We start from the raw sequence: 19,274 nt of genomic DNA, 5'->3' as shown, positions 1-19,274 counted from the left end.
CCCAGTTCCTATCAGCATTACATGACCCGGTAAAATAATATCATTTATCCTTTTTACACTGAAAATTGTGGATCTTAGTCAGAACTCAGGTGGAGCCCGAGCCTGACCTGAAACCATACCTGGCTCCATATATATTAATCGGACCCTTTGTGTCTGAGTCAGATTTTAATCAGACCTCCTTGTTTGGCACCAAAGTCTGAACCTCACCCATTGACACCCTTAGGTCAGTTCTATGCATGCAGAGCCGGTTTGTATGGGATGGACAAAAGCCCCAATGAAGTATTCGGGTGCAGGCTTTGCAGGCGGATTGGATCAGATGACTGACCATCTTCAATCTATCCAGTCAGATCTGACAAGAGTTCCACGCCATGTCCAATTAGTTATTTGGGTCATATTCAGTTTTATCATGTTTTCACATCGTTCTCTAAATATTACTAGATGTAATTCTGATTACAGAGATTTTAAGTGGATTAGGAAAAATAGCTATAACTGGATCCAGTTTTAGTGAAGGCATTCTCTGCCCTGTTTCAGATAGGAATAGACTACACCTAATTATGTTCCACTTGAATCCGACTAAAGTCGGACCTGTTTACTTTTCCAATACTCTTAAGGGTGTGTTTGATGGTGTGTTCAGCGGGATGCACGGGATGCCACACCCATCAAACGTTGGGCGTGGTGGACGCTCTGATTGTGCATCCGTAGATTGTCCCCTGTTATGATGAGAAAAGGGTAGGGAACACCACTTTAAAAAACTCTAGTGGAGGGGGGTCTAACCCTCTCTCTCCCTCTTCTTGATCAAGGCCTTTTTCTTTGATCTTCTTTGAATAGTTTTTTTTTCATTTTCATTGATTAGGTTTTTTTATTGATTAAGTTTTTTTTTTTTAATTTTTATTGATTAGAGTTTTTTTCATTGATTAGGGTTTGAAATCAAATATCTTTAATAAGAGTTTTTGTTATTTAATTTTGTTAGGGCTTTCTTATTATTTGATTAGGGCTTTTTTTCTTTGATTTTTTTTATTAGGGATTGTAATCAAATGTCTTTAATTAAGGATTTGATATTTAATTTGATTAGCATTTATTTTTTTATTAGGGTTTTGAATCAAATTTCTTTAATTAGCGTGTCTTATACTTAAATTTCACATAATAGACAAAACATATGTTCTGTCTATTATGAATCTTGGATGCGCCATCAAACAAACCCTAAGAGTTTAAATTCTGTTGAGATCTACCCAGTATTGAATAGCAGTAGTTTTAGAAAGTAGAGAAACATGTGTTCCGAGGTATGGGTAAGAAACCTTGATTTGATATTCTTTCCTTTTTTGGTGTGAACATGTGCGAATGGGTGTTTAAACTCAAGAACTTCTTCGCCTGCTATAATGTGTCGCACGAGGCAGAGTTGCCAAAGTGGTTGCCTACCTAAAGGGTGGCGCCCTTCGATGATACAAGTGGTTGGACACGGTACATGGAAGGCCTACATGGGTTGATTTTGTTGAGCATATCATGGAGAGATTCGGGCCCAAGGTGTTGGTTAACCACCACGTGGATCTCAAGAATCCCAAGCAACATGGCAATTTGAAAAAGTACCAAGTAGAGTTAAAAAATCTTTGCACGCTTTTACCCCTAGTTGATGAAGAGACCTTGCTCAGGTCATATGTTGGTGGGCTGCATGAGGACCCTTATATTGAGGTACTTGCAACATGCATTAGAAATCTCGAAGAGGCCTATAATGTGGCCAAACTTCATGGTGAAAAGCAAAGATGTCTTCAAGCGACATGGATGTCGAACTGGCCAACTGATCCCTGCATTTGTTGTTCGGGTGGTCAATCTAAGCCAGGTCCATTCAAGTGGGTGATGTTAGCCCCTAAAGTACAGTCAATCACGCATGCATAGAATGAGGAGAAAATAAAAATGGTTTATGCTTCAACTTCAATGAGATGTAGTTTAAGGGCCACACATGCGAGCACTCCCATATATTTGAAGTTGTAGAGTCTGAATCCGAGAAAGATGAGCCACCAAACGATGAACCGTCGAACGAGGAAGCAAGGAGGAGCCTTGCCATGGCATTTCCTACCATGCACTCTCGGTCGTCTCTACACCCAAATCCACCTATGTGATCGTGAGATAAGCATTCTTATCGATATCAAGAATACCCACAACTTTATCCACAAGAGTGTAATTTAGGAAATTGAGTGCAAATTCAAAGAGCCCCTCTCTTTCGATATGATGGTTGGAAATGAAACTAACCTCAAGTGTTTAGAGGTCTATCCCGATCTGTGTTTGCAGCTTGAAGGAGCTAAGTTTATCGTGAACATATATGTCTTACTTATCCATGGTGTGAATGTGGTCCTTAGAACGCATTGGCTTCGAACATTGAAAAAGGTAGCCTGAGACTTCTCCGCTATAAAGATGTCATTCTGGAGGGATGAAGGGGATGTTAGAATCACTATTAACCGACCTTCGACAACAAAGCAAGTGCAGCGAAAGGAGGCTTTGAAGATGATGTGTGGCACCCAATGTGCCTATTGGCTTATCGCCCAAGATTCTTAGCATGGTTGATTTGTTGCATGATGTTTCTAATACATTTGATGAGCCACATAGGCTGTCACCTAGATGGTCTCAAGACCGACCATAAATGAGCCACATAGGCTACCACCTAGATGGTCCCAATATCAACCATAAAATACCCTTGAAGGAGGTCATAAGTTTTGTTAACATGAGGTGCTATTAGTACACTCACTCCCAAAAAGATGAAATAAAAAAAACTCATGGGAGAGATATTGAGCTAAGGGATCCTCCGCATGAGTGTGAGTCCCTTCTCCTTACTAGTGAACTTGGTGAATAAGAAGGATGGCACATGAAGGTTTTGTATACATTACTGGGTCTTAGATGATATTACAATGAAAGACAAGTTATCGGTTCCAAACATTGAGAAACTATTTAATGAGTTGCACAATACCATATTTTTTATGAAGCTAGATCTTCGTTTATGGTATCATCAAGTGCACATGACCCATAATGACGTGCAAAATATGACATTTAGGATTCATGAGGGTCTATATGAGTTTCTGATCATGCACTTTGGGTTGACCAATGCACCCACAACATTAAAGCTATCATGAATGACATTTTCAAAACTATTCTCCAAGTGTTTGTACTTGTTTTCTTTGATAACATTTTGGTGTATAGTCGTTCTTGAGACATACATTTGCAACATATAATAATTGTGTTGAGGACCTTACGGGAGCACCACTTGAGTGTTAAGATGTCCAAATGTCTCTTTGAATAATGATAAGTGAGTTACCTCAGCCATATTATTTTTGGTCAAGGAGTCTGTGCCGATCTAGACAAAATTGATGCTATGCGAGTGTGACCCAAGATACACACTGTGAAGGTACTTAAAAGGTTCCTAGAGATGACCGAGTATTACTGGATATTTGTGAGAGACTACATTAACATTGCTCATCCCCTTACCTCTCTCTTGAAGAAGGATGAGTTGATGTATTGACAAAGCCATCGATGCATTCAAGAGATTGAAGAAAGCTATGTGCCAAGCTCTCATTCTTGCTTTGCCAGACTTCTCCTAAGTCTTCGTGGTAGAGACCGATGTTTGTGATAATAGGGTAGGTGGTGTCCTCTCTTTATAGAGAAATCTCATTGCATTTATGAGCAAGGAGTCTTGATCAATCAGAGTCTTGTTTTGTCTACCTACAACAAGAAAACGCTTGTGATTGTTCTCGGGATGGAGAAATGACACCCTTACCTTCTCAGGTAAAATTTTATCGTGTAGATTGATCATCAAAGCCTTAAATATCTGCTAAGGCAATGGATTACCACTATCAACCAGCAGAGGTGGGTTGCGAAGCTCATGGGATATAACTTGGAGATCCAATACAAGAATGACATAGAGAACAAAGCGGTTAATGTACTCTCTCAACAATTTAAAGACACATCAAACATGAACACACTTACCACTATTTAATCTAATGTTTGGAGTAAGGCATGTAATGCTCAAATAAGCCACAGTGGAATCCAAAACGTGGTGTGTAAGTTGGGTAAGAACCCAAAAAGTCATTATAATCACATGGTTAGAGGTGGTGTTATGTTCTACAAAGGACAAATCTATTTTCCACTGGAGAGCGATATGATCCAAGATATTTTATATGAGGTGTATGCCCCCCCCCCCCGTGGTGGACATGGAGGCATGTCCAAGACTTATCAGAGGCAGAAAACCCTTTTTTATTGGTCAAACATAAAGGGTTGTGTCCAAGAGTACATATGCTGATATGCAGTCTATCAGGACAATAAGTATGAAGTGATGGAACTGCCCAAGTTATTGTGGCCACTGTTGATTCCCAAACATGCATACCAAGATATATTTATAGATTTCGTGGAAGCCCTGGCCTCGTGTGAGCGTAAAGAGGTCATCATGAACACAATGAATAGGTTTTCAAAGTATGTTCATTTTTTCGGAGGCATGTCCAAGATTTACCACTTGCAAAAAGCCCTTTTTTATTGGTCAAACATGATGGGTTGTGTCCAAGAGTATGTATGCCGATATAAGGTCTATCAGGACATATGAGGTCTATCAGGACAATAAGCATGAAGTGATAAAATTGCTCAGGCTATTGTGGCCATTACTGAATCCCAAATGTGCATACCAAGATATATCTATGGACTTTGTTGAAGCCTTGCTCTCGTGTGAGTGTAAAGAAGTCATCATGACCATAGTGGATATGTTTTCAAAGCATGCTTATTTTGTCAAATTGCAATGCAAGTATTCCGCCGAGTTAGTAGTAAAGTAATTTGTGAGTAAGGTGGTAAAAGTCTATGAGATGCCCAAGAGCAGTGAACAATTGAGATTAGATCTTCTTGAATCAAATTTGGACCACCTACTTTACGTTGAGTGAGACCAAACTGAACTACAACACTACCCACGATCCCCAAACGGATGGACAGTCTAAGATTATAAAAAAAGTTGTAGAGAGTTATATTCATTGTTTCATAGGAGACCATGCAAACAAGTGACACCACTTTTTGCAGCTTCAAAATGTCGCTAAAATCATAAAAAAAGAATATTGCATGTGTCCCCACTTGGCTTTTAGTGGCATTTTGATGTGCCACTAAAGGTTGCAACAGAACTAAGACCTTTAGCAGTGCTTTGAAAGTGTTGCTAAAGGGTGAAAATGCAAAAAGAAAGAAAGTGTTTTTTATGCTTTTTTTGTTTGTTTTTGTGCTTTCACCATCCATCATGCACGTGTGATGGTCGGTCAGCATGATGGAATGAGAGTTGAGCACCTATGGATTGAGCAGCTACCAATTTTTCTATATATATATATAGAGAGAGAAGGGCGTAACAACATGTTTTGACCATTTATCACGCATGTGCGATCAGCAACAAGTGTGCTTTAAGTAGGGGTGGCAAAACCTGACATGACCCGCCAACCCGCCTCTTAGGCGGGTTCGGGTTTGGCTTAAACTAACCCGTTTAATAAACGGGTCGACCCGCCTAACCCGTTTATTAAACGGGTCGGGTTCGTGTTAGGGGTATGCCAACCCGCCAACCTGGCTGACCCGTTTAATAAACGGGTTAGGCGGGCGGGTCAACCCGTTTACCCGAACCCGATCCGCCAACCCGCCCGCTAACCCGCCAACCCGTTTACCCGACCCAACCTGTTTATTAAACGGGTTGGCGGGTCGTGTCAGGTTACCCGTTTAATAAATGGGTCGAGTTCCTGTTTGCCACAGCCTACCCGTTTATTAAACGGGTCGGGTTCGGGTTGAGGTATGCAGACCCGTCAACCCGTCGGGTCGACCCGCCAACCCGACCCGATTGCCACCCCTAGCTTTAAGTGAAAAATGGCCTTTATTGCAGTTGTGACCGTGACTAAAGGTCAGTTTTCCTCCCAAACAATTATCGACGGTCAAAGACGATCGCGTGCACACTAAAGCGAGCAATGTCGCTGACTGTTGGATCTTAATAAGATCGAACGATCAGCAATACACCTACTTAAAAGGCTATTTTCAGCATTCCTCCCCCATTTTCACTGCTCCTCTCTCTCTCTCTCTCCTTTCCTCCCACCACGTCGACAACGAGCACCAGGTTGCAAGCACCGTCCAGCACCACCGGAGATGAGCGACGCCGGATCCTGGTCGAGCACCGCCAGATTCGTGCACTCTTGCCCTAGAGAGGAAAACCCTACCGCCTCTTCTTCTCGACTGCCTCTCTTCCTCTACCACCACCGCACCTTCTTCTGCCTCCTCTGCCTCGTTGCCTCCTAGTACACCTTTGCTGCTCTGTGGGTATCGTCCACATCCTCTGCTTCATCCCCAACAAGTTTTGCGCTTTGATGCAAGACAGATCTAGGATCTCCAAAGCAAGATCATCGTCCAAGAACTCCTTTCTTGCAGCATCTTATTAACTTTCTTAAAATATTTCATGAACCAAGATGACTTCTGTTGCAGATAGCAACGGGCGAGTATACCAGTTAACTGCATATCTTATTAGTTTGTATTGTTTAAGATGTGTGTTGTGGTGAGGGTTCATTGAGTTTTCAGGCCTTTAGATTTCTATAATGATGTGCCTTGCACTTGAAGGGCCTCGACTCTACTTGATTTAATAGATTATTGTTTAGGAAGAAGCTGCTTTACCTATCATTTGATTCTAGTTGTAATTTCCACTTGGCCGGATAATCATACACCCGTAATGACAAATACTGAAACTCAATCTTCCAGAAAATTTGATGCAAGTTAAAAATGCTAACAAAATTGCAGTACGCTCACAAATATCACAAATTTATTGTGACATGTTTTTATTGGCAAAATCTTGGAAAAAGACTTATATTTGAATGAAAATTTGTTTAATTTTGCTTAGATTTTCCATAAAAAAGAGAAAAATGAAAATTTTGAAAGTCTCCCCCAAAAAATTCATGGCAGAAAAATTGTTATCTTAAACTTTTGTCACTTTGATGCAGCCTTGAAAGAAGTAATGAACCCTGTCCCACTGGAGGATTTTCCTTGGATTTAGGCAGCACACAACGGTTCTGAAAGGATATTAATTATATGAAAGGTTTTCACTGGCGCAGATGATGCCAGGAAACAAAAAATTAGATTTTCACTGGCGCAGATTTTTGCCAGTGAAAACATTTTCACTAGCGTAATCTTGCGGCAGTGAACACTATTTTTTCTGGCACGGATATAAGTTCATGAAAATATTTTCATTGCCCCATATTTTACTCCAAGGTGTAACTTCCATAGGCACAAATCTACGTCAGTGAAAAAATTTCACTGGCACAAATCTGTTGTGCTAGTGAAATGCTTTTTGTCTGCTTAGAGAATCTTCACTGGCGCAAGTTTGCACCAGAGAAAATTGTTTACTGGCACATGAATTGAGCGAGTAAATATTTATTTGCACCAGTAAAACATATTACCAGCAAGACCTTTACTGGCACTACTTCTGGCGCACATTTGCACCTGTAAAGGTTTTCACTGGCGCTATTCATGCGCTAGTAAAACCCTTTTTCTTGTAGTGAGCTAACCTGTGCGTACACTTCCCATTACTATTTGCAACAGAGTCATCTTGGTTCATGAAATATTTCAAGAAGGTTTATAAGATGCAGAAAGAAAAGAGTTCTTGGACGATGATCTTGTTCTGGAGATCCCAAATCTATCTTGCATTGCGGCGTAGAGCTAATAAGTATTGGGGCTAAAGCAAAGGGTGTGGACAATACCGCCAACGCAACGGAGGTGCATTTGGAGGCAACGTGGTGGAGGAGATGGAAGAAGGGGCAGCGGTGGTGGCAGAGGAAGAGAGGTAATCACGGTAGAGGAAGATGCGGTAGGGTTTTCTTCTCTAGGGCAGGACTGCTCGGTCTCTGACCGTGCTTGCTGGACGGTGCTTGTCGTCAGCATGGTGAGAGAGAAAGAGAGAGAGAGAGAAGTGGGGAAAATGGGAAGGAAGTCTGAAAATAGCCTTTTAAGTAGGGGTATTGCTGACGGGCAACAACATTGCACTAACATTGCTCATTTAAAGGTTGCTCTCCCACCAATTCCTCTCTCTCTCTCTCTCTCTCTCTCTATCTATCTATCTATCTATCTATATATATATATATATATATATATATATATAAATATAAAAGAATTGAACATGTGAGCCCCCCCATAGTTTGAAGTGTTTTATGATAGATTTGAATCGTTAGATGTGTTTAGCATGCTCAAATTAGTCAGAATCGACTTTTGGATCATGTTTTTTTATCAAGAAATGTGATTTTATGAGCCAGAATAAACTGATGCCTTCGTAACCATGGATTTTGGATCACCAAAAAACCCTGTATACAGGTCAGATTCTAGTGATTCAAAAGTCGGTTCCCACTAAACAAAACCTATATATAGATCATATCTATTGTGTTAGATGTGAGAAAAATTGCAAAAAAATACTATTTTTGAAGGGGCATAATGGGGTAGAACAAGAAAACCGTTTTGCCTTATAGGTTTTAAGTATTTTATGATAGATCTTAACCATTATATGTGTTTAGCATGATCGATCTAGTGGAAATCGACTGTTGGATCATGTTTTTTCGTTGAAAAAATATTTTTTATGAGCCGGGAAAAATTGGTACCTTCGTAGCCATTGATTTTGGATCACTGAAAAAACCTATATACAAGCCAGATTCTGGTGATCCAAGAGCTGGTTCCCACTAAACAAAACCTATAGATCATGGTGTTAGACTTGAGAAAAAATACTTAAAACTATAATTTTTGAAGGTGCCTAATGAGACCTAACGAAAAGGAGGGCCTAAGGAACGCATTACATGTGTTCCTTAGGCCCCCTTTTCGTTATATATATATATATATATATATATATATATATATATATATATATATATATATATATATATATATAGAGAGAGAGAGAGAGAGAGAGAGAGAGAGAGAGAGAGAGAGAGAGAGTAATGCGTTCCTTAGGCTCCCTTTTTCGTTAGGTCTCGTTAGGCCTTTTCAAAAATCATAGTTCTAGAGTTTTTTCACTTCTAACACAGTAAATGTGATCTATATGTTTTGTTTAGTGAGAACCAGCTTGTAGATCACCGGAATCTGACCTGTATATAGGTTTTTCTGGTAATCCAAAATCAATGGCTATGAAGGTACCAGTTTTTTTCCGGCTCATAAAATCGTGTTTTGTTGTCGAAAAAATATGATCCAAGAGTCAATTCCCACTGAATCGATCCTGATAAAACACATCTAACGGTTCAGATCTATCATAAAACACTTAAAACCTATAGGGCAGAACAAGAAATGGAGCATCATGAATCCTCTCCCATATTGAGAACAATTGCATGCAAAAGGGATGACACACTGAAAGATGTTGTTCTAAGGCTGGATGGAGAAAAGATACATAGGATTTATGTTTTTGATGAGGAGGGTAACCTAGAGGGGCTCATAACATTTATAGATATCATTTCCAAGTTTGTTGTAGCCTGGTTACTTGGGGACTTTTTTGATGGGGGTGGTAAGTATCATTTTGATGACTGTTTTTGTGTTACCTTTGTGTATAAGCTTCGCTTGTTCCTCTGTGAGCTTTTCTTTCTTTTTTTAATGCAGTTTTAAGATTTAATACTGTTGTGCCCTTGCATGGCTCTCATAATTTCTATTTTACTTTGAGATATATTGTTCTGATCCAGTATCATGTCAATCTTTGTCTACATTGTGGGCTCTCTTTGATGGATTTGTATCCTGTTACACCTGTTTTTTGAAATTGACCCTACAATGTCATCTACAATTGGTGCTTTCTGTGACAATTGTTGGTAAAATAATGTTATTAGTTGAAAATGTTCTTTGTAGGCTGAATCATACACAGACGAGGTGTACTCACATTTGACATTGATTCAAGAGCACGAGGTAGTCACTTGTCTTTAACATTACATTTTTATGCATTTGAGTTTCCAAGTGAGTATAATTGATGGTGTTTTCATGCTGCTATAGCAGAAAGACGGATCTAGAAGCTTTTGATGTGCTTGCTTACTTTCAGTGGTTCTCTTTGGTGTTTGTAGGATTTAAATAAGTCTATATCTCTGACCTAGGTTAGTAATGACTTATTGATTGATTTATGTCCCTGGGCCTAGTCATCTGGTTTTAGAGCTTCTAAGTGGGAAGTTGCAAATCATGGACATCATGGAACTATGGAGGCATCCAAACTCATCATTTCCAAGACAGGTACCATCCATGCCAAAGTGGATAATGTACTCATAATTCCACTTGAGGTGAGGCAGTATCTGCTAAAGCATCATTTGTTTTGCATAGGCAACTTTCCAAATTGTGCTGGTAGTGGTAGCAGAGTATTTTACATGTATTTCAAATGTTTTTTGAGAGGTATGTATCATCTCATCGTTTAGTTCCATGTAGACTATATCATGTCTTGGATTGGCTTGGTGGTTTTGGAGCACACCTATTGCAGTCCTGGTCAACTTTTGCAACCTTTTGGTAATTCTTTTGGAGACCTGAAGCTAAATGTTTCGATTATGCACTATCTTTTCTTAAAGGATGAATGTGTTTGCAATAACCAATTAGCTTTATTTTATTTAGTTTTTCTATGATTTATTGCATATGAAAGGAATCACTTGATGCATGAAACTGCATCAGGGCGTTGAAGCTACATTACTGTTCCATTGAGATTTTAGATCCTTAAAAGAGTTGCACTATTTTAGAGCTTCAGCCTAGATTGCTTGTTTTAGACTTGTACTTACTAACTTGCATGAGGTCTAATGCCTTGCCCCTCAACTTGGAAGGTACTGGTATTGGGATATTTTGTCAATGCTTTTTCAACTGTTGCCCAAAGTCTAATTAATGTATTTTCTATTGTATCGTAGGTTTCAATTCAGGGCTGTTATTAATGTCTGAGGTCCCGTAGCTTAGTTGGTTAGAGTAGGCTATTATCTTAATGTCTGAGGGCTGTACAGTGTTTTTTCTGTTCTATTGGATTGTTTGATTACCAAATTGCAATAATGATTATCTTTCGTGTTTTACTATTTTCATTATCTCGTAGCAACTGGTGTGAAGTAGCAAATGCGAATGATGCTAAGTAGTATGTTAAGACCAGAAATGCCATGGATATATATAATTTTTTATATTTTTGCCGCAACCCCCGCACCCAAGTTTTTTGAAAGTGTCGCACCCCCGCACTTGCACCCGCACCCATGTGACACAAAGCTATAATGTTTTAAGTTCTTGATTAATTATTACTGATATTTACTGTTTTTTTATCATCACCTTCATGGGCATAATCCTTTCTTTCATTTCTTGCAGATGGAGATGATTTTTCCCATACACACAAAGCTTTCAGAGAAAATGTGCTCATGTTAGACAAGGTGTATATTCATAGTTTGTAAACATTGGAATAAAATTGTTTTTTTTGGTGGTGTGTTAGCACGCACGTGCATATGTGTCTAACATTGACTGATCAATCCATTTTCTTTTAAGATTAAAGTCCTCGTGTGTTTGTGCATGTCGATGTGCTTGCTATTTATGTAAATATATTTAACTATCTATTTAAAATACACAAATATAAATATAAAATATTCAAATAAAATTGAATTTTTTAAATTTTTTTTGCAAAAGGGGGCTTTTAGTGACGGCTGAGACTGTCATTTTTGGTAAAATGTTGTTTTTCAAAGCATACTTATAGTGACGATTGAAGCTATCACTGTAGGTACTCTCTTGTGATGGAAATAACCATCACTAGAGATTTTATTTAATGACGGTTTGACCTATCACTAAAACATTTAGTGACAGGATATTTAGTGATGGCTCTTGGGGTTTTTAGTGACAGGCATTGGGGCTTTAGTGACATAAGTCTGTCACTAAAAGTCTATTTTGTTGTAGTGCAAGTTCACAAATTTGGTTAGGAGAAGTTGGTGAGATCCGCAAAATTATAGTGTGAATCTATTTTTTAGTGAGAGGTTGTTACAGAGTGCCTCTGTATCACATTAACCTGTAAAAATATCATTAAAAAGCTGGACATCTGCAATTTTGGATATGGGACAGTTTTCACAAATTGTGGGTCATTTTGAGAAATGTACTATTTTGCAAGTATAGTACTGTCATTTTCCAGTCTCTCCAATGGTTACAAATGGCTTGGGTCTTATCATTTACATTCGAAAATTCAAAAATGGCCTGAAATTTTGAAGAGGAAATTAAATTGATTTGAATTGACTTTGTGTTCAGATTCAAGTATGTCACCTCTTAGATTCATATACGTCCTCGGATCTGGGTCCAATCATGAACAGTCAAAAGCGGGTCTAGCATTGGATACATTTTAATAATATTTGGGTCAGGTACAAATTGTTCATGTTCGTGGCCAGACTAATGTGATTTTATCAATGAAATCCTTATGTGGCTACCAAAAACAAATTAGACATGGGTCACGTTGCATAAGATTTGGGCCAAACCTGGATTCAACTACATCAGCTCCGATCGATAAAATCCAAAACTGAAGTATATGAAGCAACCTGCCAGAGATCAAAGCAAAAGATTCATAAAAAGAAGACAAAAGTATCACTGATCCCAGAATAGAAAAAAAGGAAGTTCTTATGATAGACAAAAATTTTCATATATTTGTTTTAAATAAAACCTAAACCTTCGATATCATATCCGGCATTCAAACAAGCAGGGCCAAGAAGTGATAAACCTAAACTAATCAAACTGAAACACAAAAATCTGCCTCATGATCCAAGAAGGTAAAGTTCAAAGTATATCAAAGAATTATTTAGGGAATGATGGTTATCAAAGTATATCAAAGAACTTCGCAGGGGGCAGGCCCACTAAATGACTCAGTTCTTAGCGAGGGTTCCTCCTCATCAAGAATTAAAAAAAGAAAAGTGAAGGACTCAAATACAAAGAAAAATGATGAAGCAGTAGTTGGTGATAACCTAATTTGTGGTAGTGAGAATGAAGCAGAGCTTGCCTGTCTCCTCCATCCTCAGACACCACACAGCAATATGATGGGTGTGCGCCTTGAGGGCACACTTATCCACCACCTTCATCTAACCGTTGATCAGCACGTACGCTTCGTTGCCCGGCCAGCGCTTGAACCTCAATTCATGTGATGTCCCTTTGAAGGTATGCATCACTATATCCAACCCTCTATTACCATCTTGGTACGAATTCATCTCCTCCTCAGTAAAGAGCGGGGGCTTGCACACCTTTTTAACAACATCAAGGGGAAACCTGAGCCTGTTTTGCCCCGTGCTAATGTCACTAGGGGTGAGCTTCTTCTCAAAGAGGAATACAGGTTCATTATTTCTTCCATTCAGCAATCTGTCAAGCTCCCCACCTCTAGGGAACACGTGCACAGGTTCGGCAGCTTGGGTCAGTGCATTGTGGACCAGAGGCAGTTGAGTTTGGTGACTTGAAGAACAACCCTTCTTGTTGTTCTTCTTCGTCATCTTGCATGGTGGTCCATGTTCAATTGGTGCAACTGCTGAGGTCTCTATAGAAGATGTAGCTGGTGAAGGTTGTGGATCTTGGTCTTCCTTTTTACAATGCATCTTCTTCTCCTTCTTCTTCATATTCTTCTTGGATGTTGGTGTTTTTGGTGCATGTTCAATTGGTGAAAGCCGTGGGTCTTGGCCTTGCTCCTCAAACCTACCGACTGCTTGATCTGTTTCTCCCTCAGTCGGCCAGTCTTCTTTTAACCAGTGTCCTCTTTCTACTGCAACCTCCGCCAATAAATACAGGTTATGGAACGAGGGAGTATCTGTGCTTGGCTCCATCCCTGTGTTATTCCTCAGAAAAAATCAGAGAGAGAGAGAGAGAGAGAGAGAGAGAGAGAGAGAGAGAGAGACTTAGGCTTACTTGGAGGTAACCTCCTAATCAATCCCAAGTTTTCTTTGATGCTCACCGGAGTTACGTTACAAGCCATCACGTTTATTTTAATCATAACTGGGGAGTGGTTCCGAATCTTTCCAAGATTACCCAAATCCACAGACGCAATAACTTACCAAGAGTAGTTGACCTTAAAACGAACTTTGATTAATCTGGTCATTTCCAGATTGGGATCGGACTCTTTGCATCAACCCAGCAACCAAAAAACATTACAAAACGATCACAAAATTTGCGTCAACCCAGAATCCACTATTGCTCTATTCTTTTTTTCATAAGCATCGGTATTAGTCGCTAGTCTAGTCGCATGAACAAGATCTAGTTTAGCCACTGGATAAAAACGATAAGATCTCCAGCTTACTCACAATTTGATGCATCGCATTTGGACTTGGGTTTCAAAAAAAAAATACCTCATCGGATCCGAATTAACGTGCGAATTTTGATTTTTTAGAATTTTTGAAATTTTAAATTAGTTTTTTATCCAAAAATACAATGTATTTAGCATTTAAGATTTACTTTTATTTTTATGTTTTTAGGATTTTTTTGAATCTGATTAAATAATAAAGTAGATCCAATTGCACTTTAGGATCTCTTTAGGGGTACTGGAAGGTAGAAGGGATAATATGAGTAGTTTTGAAATTTGTATGGATCTGAATTTTCTTCCTTTGACCAAGAATCTGCTTTCTTTTGGTCAAGATTTATTCTACTTGGATCTGAATATTTTGTTACTGTGGGTTTGGAAACTTGAAATCCAAATTATGAATCCAATAAGTTCATTGGCCAAGAAAGAGGTTGATGGCCATTGGGTTTGTAGGAGACGAGTCACCTCCCATTGCAACCAATGAATTGATTCTCATTGGTCCAATGAGTGATTGATTCTCTCCCGTCAGACCAAAAAGAGGCAACCATGTCATTGGTTTCAATGGAAGGTGGATAACTCTTTCCATTAGCTTAGGATGATGTTTTTTTTTAAAGAACGCTGGGGATACTTTGAATTTATATTAAAGAATAAAAAAAAATTACAAATGATCTCCTGGGTGGTGTATGTTCACCCCCGATGATTCACTGAATCCCACGTCTGTGTTCGGGGGTCCCAAAAAACACCACGTATATAAGCACATGGGGCTCGTATTCCCGCGTATGTTGACATCACTCAGCATTGAAGTCTGGTTCGGTTGCAAAGACTTAAGTACCCTTTCTTGTTATTCTTGTCATAAAACGACAGTTTGAGAAAATGACAAAATGTCCTTCATTCAAAAAAGGAAAACAAACGGTTCAAAAAAAAGAAAAACATGTTCTTCATCCAGAAAGTCGAGGATGATGTTGACTCTTCAAAGTCTACACAGCGAAACGAACCTTAGCTGACGATCCGATGGTGATCCGGCGAAACGATGGTGAGTCGACGATCCAATGGTCATCCAGCGAAACGAACCTGAGCCATCAAAAATGTTGTTTGAACTTTTCATCTTCTTCTTCTTCCTTCTCCGTAAAACAATGTAAAACCCTCTCTCTTTCTCTAGAGAAGAAATCAAGGGAGGCAAAGAGTTCCCCCTGGAGAAGGCCATGAACATCAACCCTGTCACTCTCTCTCCCTTCTCTTTCTACTTCTGTGCACATCCAACAGTCGATCCTACATTCCTCCATAAAACACCGACTGACCTGCGCACTGACTGTAGCATCGTTCAACTTAATTCGTTGTGGAGCCTGATTTAGAGTTTTTGCCCTTACAGGAGGGGGGTTTGGGGGCTCCTCCCAGCGTGGGTAGCATTGTTCAACTTGATTTGTTGTGGAGCCTGATTTAGAGTTTTTGCCCTTACAGGAAAGGGGTCCGGAGGCTCCCCCGATGCGGGTCCCGCTGCGCGGTCAGCAGGTGGGGGTCCAGGGGGCGCGCCCCTGGCGAGGGGGAAACGCCCCCCAGACCAATTTTTTTGGGGGCCATGAATAATTTTTTTATTTTCTTTCCTTCTTTTAACTATCGAAAAAGAGCAATAAAACGTTTTGTTTAATCGTGGGGCTCATGTTTCCTTCGGTTGTTTCTTGCTCGAGGTTTTCGTAACACCCCTTCCAACGATTTTTCTATTTTTCTTTTTTTGTTTCTTTCCCACGATTTTTTCAATGACTCCCCTACAGTGATTTTTAGTGTTGTCGGGTTTTCAACGAGCCCCACAGTGATTTATAGTGTTGTCCAGTCTTCCAACAATGATTTGCAGTATTGTCGGGCCTTCTTACAACAATTTATAATGTTTTCGGGTCTCCAACGAACCCCACAATGATTTATAGTGTTGTTGGATCTCACTACAGCGATTTGTAGTGTCTTCCGCAAATCACTATAGCGATTTGTAGTGTTATTCAGTAAGCAAATCGCTGTAAATCGCTACCCAAGTTAGGACCAACTTGTCAGAGTCATATCTCCCTAACCGGAGGTCATATTCCAAATCTGTAAAAAGTGGTGTCTTTGTTACTAAAACTAGTTTATTTCTGTAAAATTTCAGCGATTTCTATGGTCATTTCATTCTCCATTTTAACTGAAAACTAGACACCTATTAAGGCATAATCTCCATTTTTTACTAGAAAACCTTCTCACACTGAAGCCAACTTTTAAGGCATAATCATTGTAAAATTTATATGTGGCTTCCTTATTATTAAATTGCATTCTTTCTACCGGAATATAGTCAAGTGTACTTCCATGTACATTCCCAGTGCCTACACTTTTGTAGTGTTGTGCAACTTAAATAATACAGAATAATAGGGGTCTAGTTTTTAGTTAAAATGGGAAATGAAATGACCATATAAATCGCTAAAATTTTACAGAAATAAACTAAACTCAATAACAAAGACATCACTTTTTACGGATTTGGAATATGACTTCCGATTAGGGAGATATGGCCCTAACAAGTTGGTCATAATTCGGGTAACGATTTACAACGATTTGCTTACTGAATAACACTACAAATCACTATAGTGATTTGCGAAAGACACTAAAAATCGCTGTAGTGAGATCCAACAATACTATAAATCGTTGTGGGGCTCGTTGGAGACCTGAAAACACTATAAATTGTTGTACGAAGGCCCGACAATACTACAAATCACTGTTGGAAGACCATACAACACTATAAATCGTTGTGAGGCTCGTTGGAGACTCGACAACACTAAAAATCACTGTAGAGGAGTCATTAAAAAAATCATTGGAAAGAAACAGAAAAAAAAAATTAGAAAAATCGTGGGAAGGGGTGTTACGAAAAACTCGAGCAAGAAACAACCGAAGGAAACATGAGCCCCACGATTAAACATAATGCTTTATTGCTCTTTTTCGATAGTTAAAAGAGGGAAAGAAAATAAAAAATTTATAAAAGTCCCCAAAAAAATTTGGTCCGAGGGGCGCTGCCCCCCTGAGCTCCGTCCGCTGACCGCGCAACGGGACCCGCGCTGGGGGGAGCCCTCGGACCCCCCTCCTGTAAGAGAAAAAACTCTAAATCAGACTCCACAACGAATCAAGTTGAACGATGCTACCCACGCTGGGAGGAACCCCCAAACCCCCCTCTTGTAAGGACAAAAACTCTGAATCAGGCTCCACAACGAATCAAGTTGAACGATGCTATCCACGCTGAGAGGAGCCCCTAAATCCTCCTCTTATATGGGCAAAAACTCTAAATCAAGCTCCACAACTCATCAAGTTGAATGATGCTACCCATGCTGGGAGGAGCCCTCAGACCCCCATTCTGTAAGGGTAAAAACTCTGAATCAGGCTCTACAACTCTTCAAGTTGAATGATGCTAGCCACGCTAGGAGGAGCCCCCAGACCCCTCTCCTGTAAGAGTAAAAACTCTGAATCTGGATCCACAACTCATTTAGTTGAATAATGCTACCCACGAGGAGCCCCCAAACCCTCCTCCTGTAAGGGTAAAAACTCTGAATCAGGCTCCACAACAGTCAATGTGCAGGTCAGTTGGTGCTTGATGGAGCAATGTAGGATCTTCTGCTGGATGTGCAAAGAAGCAGAAAGAGAAGAAAGAGAGAGAGTGAGAGGGTTGATGTTCATGGCCTCCTCCAGGAGAGATTTCTTTCTCGGATAATCTTGCAGTGCAGAGACTGAGTCTTAAATAATCATCTTCGGGGCACTTAAGTCTTTACAATCACTCCTTTTCTAGAATCATTATTTTTTTGGCACCAATGGAGGAGAGAGTACTTAAGTCTTTACAATCGCTTCAAACTCCAATGCTAATTAATGCTGACAAATATGGGGATACGAGACGCACAGGCTTAAATACGTGGTGTTTTTTGGGACCCCCGAGCATGAGATGCCCTGTTTGGGGGGAGGGGTGACATATAACCTGCTTCGCTCATTAAGAGGATAGCCATTTGGTGGCTTATTTTTCTATAATAAATTATTATACAACCTAAGAAAGAAAAGAAAATAGCCCATGACCAACAATGGTCTCTTAAGCAAAACACCATCACAAACAAAAGCATTTGCCAAAACCCGCGTAGGGGGGCGCTGATATATAACGACTTTCTATAGCAGCCCTCACCCAAATGCATTAGCGTTTATTGTTTGAAATGACGCACATGCACTCCATGTTGAACAAAGGTAGACATTGTCCTTCAATGAAAGCAGCAAAATTTGAGGGTCTCTTTCTCTCTCTCCCCACCCCCACCCCATAATAAAACTTCGTATTTAGAGTAAACAACAAATGAGAGAAGATCATTGCCTCTAAAGGATCACCAAAAAAATCTGATCGCCAGCGAGTTGGAATCGTCTAACAAAAAATTATCAACTATCAAACCTGTTTTCGCAAACAAGGATATATAGCTCCTCTGAGATACCGACCAATCAACCATTGTGAATTGTTCTGGGCAAGACGTCCAAACAAAATCAGTAATTACCGAATTACTTGGCAACACTCCTTTATGACAAGACACATTCCTCAATTTCTAGATATTCTGACAAACTATATTGAAAGTAATATCCCAGCAAGGTTTGAGCCACAGAGGATGATGTGAAGACGTCATCCACCATTTCAACTCCAGAATAAAATGAGTGTGAGAGACTCTCTTCTTCCAAAAGATTTTGCACACAAATTTTCAAATCAATTGTATAGTGAGACATGAAAATAGTATATGAGACTGTCTCTTCATTCTTCAAATAGAAGGGACATCTATTAGGTAACACAACACCAAAGCCTTTCAATCTTTCTTGAGTAAAAAGTCTACTGTGACCAGCCAAATACGCAACCCAGGCAGCCCTAAGAGGAATTTTCTTGGGCTACACAAACTCATACCAATCATGTGCAGAGGCATCCTCTCGAACTGCATCCCAAATTTCTTTACGACTAACTTTTGCAACACATTTAGCAGCCCATACAAAGTCTCCAAAGCATGGTTTTAAAATCTTGTGATTAGAT

This window comes from Nuphar pumila, chromosome 17, assembly GCF_984573655.1.
Source record: "Nuphar pumila chromosome 17, dmNupPumi1.hap1.1, whole genome shotgun sequence".
Taxonomy (NCBI): Eukaryota; Viridiplantae; Streptophyta; class Magnoliopsida; order Nymphaeales; family Nymphaeaceae; genus Nuphar; species Nuphar pumila.
This window is presented reverse-complemented; position numbering follows the sequence as displayed.